Source organism: Adiantum capillus-veneris, chromosome 13 (assembly GCF_014529385.1).
Source record: "Adiantum capillus-veneris isolate H3 chromosome 13, ASM1452938v2, whole genome shotgun sequence".
Taxonomy (NCBI): Eukaryota; Viridiplantae; Streptophyta; class Polypodiopsida; order Polypodiales; family Pteridaceae; genus Adiantum; species Adiantum capillus-veneris.
Window position 1 is genome coordinate 76,340,019 of NC_140943.1, and position 5,202 is coordinate 76,345,220.

The window sequence follows — 5,202 nt, forward strand, 5'->3', positions numbered from 1 at the left end:
AGAGAACATGACAATAGTTGAGGACCGGATTCATATGGAGTCGGTCCCCCCTCCAATAGGCATTTGTATTATAGTTTCTCCCATTAAGAGAGACTTGGTACAATACAATCTTTGTGTTCCTTGTAACCTAGGTGATGCAATGAAGATGGAAAGCTTCATGCATCACAAGCATAACATAAATTTGAAGAAAGCATTAACTATCTCAAGCCTCAATCCCAAGGCCTCAAACACCTTCGAAGGTGGAGAGAGCTAGCGGGGAATGAGGATAGGGAAGAGGAAGAAGAAACATTCCATAGGAGAAAGAAATAGTTCCTCACTTATCATTACTCTTCTGGCTAGCATACATGATAGCATAGTAATGAAGATGGAGAAGATGGCAAGTTTAAGCATTGAAGCATGACTCTTGGTTGAATTTGCATTCCATAGCCAAGAGTGTTGGTGTAGGCTTTCACTCTCACAAGCTTGGAGAAGGAGGTGGTGTTCCTCAACTTTCACCAAGTGAAAATGGCTTTGCAAATGAGTGTGTGTGTGTGTGGAGTATATCCCCCTGGTGACCTTTCTGCATGTTGCAAGCTCATTGGACCCCTCTCCCCCTAGCCAATCACATGTAGCATGCAGTCAAGTACATGGGTAGTCTTTTGACAAGTGTCCTCCTTACCCCGAGAGAGAGAGCTTGAAAATATCTATATATTTTCTAGATGGAAGTAGAAGCTCATTGGACCCCTCTTTAGCTCAACCAATAGCATTCAAGCACACCATGTGGTTAAGCTTAGTGAGAGTCTGACATGTGTCTCATGTGCTCTTTTAGATTTCCCCTAACTTTGAGATTTTTATGCATAGGAAGTTTCTCAAGCAACTTCCTCATTAAGTGTGTAGGTTCTCTTTTTGACTCAAGCATCTTACCCCCCATTCATAGGAAGCTTCTCAAGCAACTTCCTCATTAAATGTGACAAGTACCTCAAGTACCTTAGTCATCAAGCATGACAAGCACCTTAGGTGGAGTTCCCACCTCAAGCACAGCCCTAGCTTGCTTAAGTTTAGGTCGGGTTCCCACCTCAAGCATAGCCCTAGATTGTTTAAGTTTAGGTCGGGTTCCCACCTCAAGCACATCCCTAGCTTGCTTAAGTTTAGGTCAGGTTCCCACCTCAAGCTCAGCCCTAGTTTGCTTAAGGTCAAAGGACTTTTAACGCTAACCATTGGAGGTCTTTAATGAAGCTAACCCTAAGGTCTTTTAAGCTTCATTAGTTAACCTTTCTCTTTGACAGACCATCTCTCATTTGGGCCCCTTTACCATTGGCCCCGTGTTGAGATAGATTCGGAAGCACATGTCTATATTCTACCCTTGTTCCCGTTTATTATCCCATATTAAATAATCAGTTTAATATGAGATAATTATTTGGGTTGGTTAGATATTAGATATTTAATGACAAGGAAAGTGTCCATATAATCTTCCTCATGCATAATCTTCAATTCCAGCTCTTTACGCAGCAAAGCAATTTTAGCCTCATTGCGGCTTTGCATAAAGACCTCCTAGAATATCCCAAGCTTGTTTTGCAGATTTTGTTGAACGAATGTGAGGAACAATGGTGTGCTTCACAGACAACACAATCAATGCATGAGCTTGCTCATCCTTTACATCCCAACAAGCTTGTTCTGTCGTAGGCAAAACAATTCTAATAGCAGCAACGCGTGCAGCAAGACCTGCAACATCCTCAACATTGCCTACATCCTCAAAACTAGGACGTACATCAATGCCCTGCACAATGTTCCTAACGCCCTTTGACACAAGAACATGTTGCATCATATAAGCCCGCATAGGTTAATTGTCCCCATCCAACCTGTCATATTAATCAATATCTAATTCTCCTAAATGATTTTCTCATGTTACTCTGATAATTTAATATGGGGAAGTGCCAGGGGAGAAAAAGCTAGAATATTGGTTAAGCTAGCAGACTGGCCACAGTAGGGATCCAAAGGAGGAAAAATAGGGATCCAAAGGGGGGGCCATCTGCAAAAGAGCTATCTGCAACAATGGGCTCAAAAGACCCTCGGGTTCAGCCCATTAAGACTTCCAAAATGCTAAGGTTCCAAAATTCAAAGGTTGTGTCCAAAGGTCAAACATTAGGGGAATTGGATGCTTTGTGTGTGTCCCAAAAAGTCTTTGTCGAGCCCTACATAGGAGGGGGCGATCCCAAGATGTAAGGGATGAGAGAGAAACACCCACACACACTCACAAGCTTCATTTGTACACAAGGGAAAAGAGGGACATATGTCAGCTCCCTAGGCCAGATGCCCACAAGGTGTACTCAAATCCTATTGGATGGCCATGGAGGTGGACCAATGAGAATTAGGCTAGAGTAAATCTAGTTTAATTAATTCAAAAACACTTAATAAAGGAACCAATAAGAGTTAAGCTCTCTAAAAGACTATTGGACAATCTCCCAAGGGGACCAGTGAGCATTCAACAACCGAATGGCTTGCCTGATTCCTATTGGCCAAGAGGCAAAGGGGTCCAATGAGAGTTTAGTTGCATTTATTAATTACCTAAAGCTCTCACAAAAGGGGAAAGGTGGACACATGTCAGAAGGCTATCACTTATGCTGCTTAATTTCCATTGGCTAGGCCTGGGGAGGTCCAATAGGGCTGTAACATGAGCATTTAGCAAGGGGGGTCGACCAAGAGAGAGAGGGGGCTGATTTTTGCAAGGCATTATCACACACACACACACACACACACACACACACACACACACACTCACACAATATCATGTGTGAAGCAAAAAAGACTCTCTCTCCTTCTCAAGCTTTAATGGAAAGCTTACCACCTACTCCAAGCTTGTGAGAAGGGATGCCTACACCAACAACTCTTGGCTTTGTGATGCAAATCCAACCAAGAGCCAAGCTTCAATGCATGCTCATCTCCTCCACCATGCTAATTACTAAGCTAAGCTATGCTAATATGAGTGATTATGTGAGGAGATGTACATCTTTCTCGTAAGAATACTCCTTCTTCCTCTGAATCTACTGTCATACCCTGCTAGCTCTCACCATCTTCGAAGGTGTGTGAGGTCTTGGGTCTGAGACCGTGAGGGAATTGATGTTGTGCTTGATAAGTGTTTTTGCTTAGTGCATGAAGTTTCCATCTTCATTGCACTAGCCAGTATTGAAGGGACATAAAGAATTGTATTGTAAAATGTCTCTCTTGATGGGAGAAACCATAATACAAAGCCTTTTGGAGGGGGGACCGGATCCATGCAAATCCGGTCCTCAACTGTTGTCAATTGCTTAATTTCTCTCTCTTTTGAAGTATTGTTCATGCTATCTAACTAGGTGTTATGCTTTTTGTTGCTCTCTCCACCCAAGCACTCTTGTTATTCTCATTAGGAAGCTATTCTAATGAAATGATCACTATGTTCATGCTATTTTCCTCTACACACAAGTTACTAGGCCATTAAATGTTACACAACCTGTTCTCAGCAGCAAACATCTTGAACACATATGTGTTGTTGTCAGCCATGGTAAATGCTGCACTTGATGTGAAAACTGTCCGAAAAAGGAGAAACGAAGCGGGAACAACACGTGCTATATAGCAAAAACCGTAGAAGACTGTAAGGCATCTATTATGCCGAAAACGGCACGGACACAAATTTTGCACAAAATGACCTGCCTGTAGTGGAAACGGAGGCCGAGCCTGAATCAAAAATCTGAGCAGACTTAGCTCTATGAGCTATCCCAAAATATTGGTCGACTTGCGAACGCTCGCCAAACCTCACTGAAATCAGAGAAAGTGGGCATGCGCGTGCTGGAGCAGCTGACGACTAAGCCCGAGAAGACGCAACCTGCTCTAATACCAATTGTTGGAATTAGGGTTGTAGAGAAACGCACACAACTTGGAGAAGACGAAGGAAGCTCAAGGCACACAATAGAGTGTGTTACTTAGTGTGAAATGGAAAGATTGATAGTTCTAGAGTGATGGGTGTATATACAATGCTTGGGGGAAAAAACCTCCTAAAGAGGGAAAAAATGCCCTGGTGGTCCTAGTGTGTTCACACACATAACTACCACATGTATACTAGTATTTCGAGTTTGCATCTGGATAAGCAAGAAACTCGTCGCTTAGGCAAAAAGACTTTCCTGAACACTATGTGAGGTATTGATAAACGGTCTTCTCATTTAAAGAATTTTTTAAAAAATCACTTCACTAAATTGCTCTATTATTTTCTATGCTTATTAAATCTATCTTTTATTGTAATACGAAAATATTAAAATATTCTTTTGTTTTAATTGTGAATGTATCTTATTTCTTTTATTTTGTTTCAAAACGATGAGGTGCAATGTGCACTATTTATCTTATTATTTAAGAGGGGCCCTTCGCAATATATAAGCCATTTGCAAGGTAGGGGGTATCGACTAGAAGAAAATAAAAAAATGGCTCATTAATGGAGATCACGAGAAGTTGCATGAGGAGATTTAGAGGTAGAGGATTGAGAAGGGGGAGGTAGGACACATGGAGGCCATGCCTCCCAGAAGGGACCTGTGTGTGTGTGTGTGTGTGCCGTAGAGGACAGATAGGGATGCTTCATAAGGCATAGGTGAATAAAATCTCTCTCTCTCTCTCTCTCTCTCTCTCTCTCATTGCAGAGAGCAGAGGTAGGGATGCTTCATAAAGCATAGGCGAATAAAATCTCTTCTTCTCGGTCTCTCTCTCTATAGCTCTTGCATCCTTCCTCGATATAGGCATAATGGAGATGACGTGGGGGGACTGCTTTGTAGGTGCAAGTCCATGAATGGCGGGGGAAGCTTAGGTGCAAGCTCACAAAAAAGACAAATTTGCAGGCTCCCATGGACGCGTCAAGAGGTAGGGAAGTGCAACACATAGACTGGAGAAGGTTTTGGCGATTTGAGTAGTAAGTGAGAGCTAGGCAATGAGAGTAGAAGAAATCTTGAAGATTTTAAGCGAACCAATAAGAGCCACTTTTAAAAATATATAATACAATTTTATATTAAAACAGAGCAAAAATTTCATATGATTATAAGCACTTATTTTAATTTACTCTCCTTTGTCCCCCCCTAACTTAGCAGACTAGTGCCTCTTCACCTTGTTTTAAATTAACCTGTTATCCTTTTAAAAGGTAAAGTTATAATCCAAAAAACATTTTTTGTGGGAGCGTATATGTTTTATTTAAAATTTTGATGGATACAA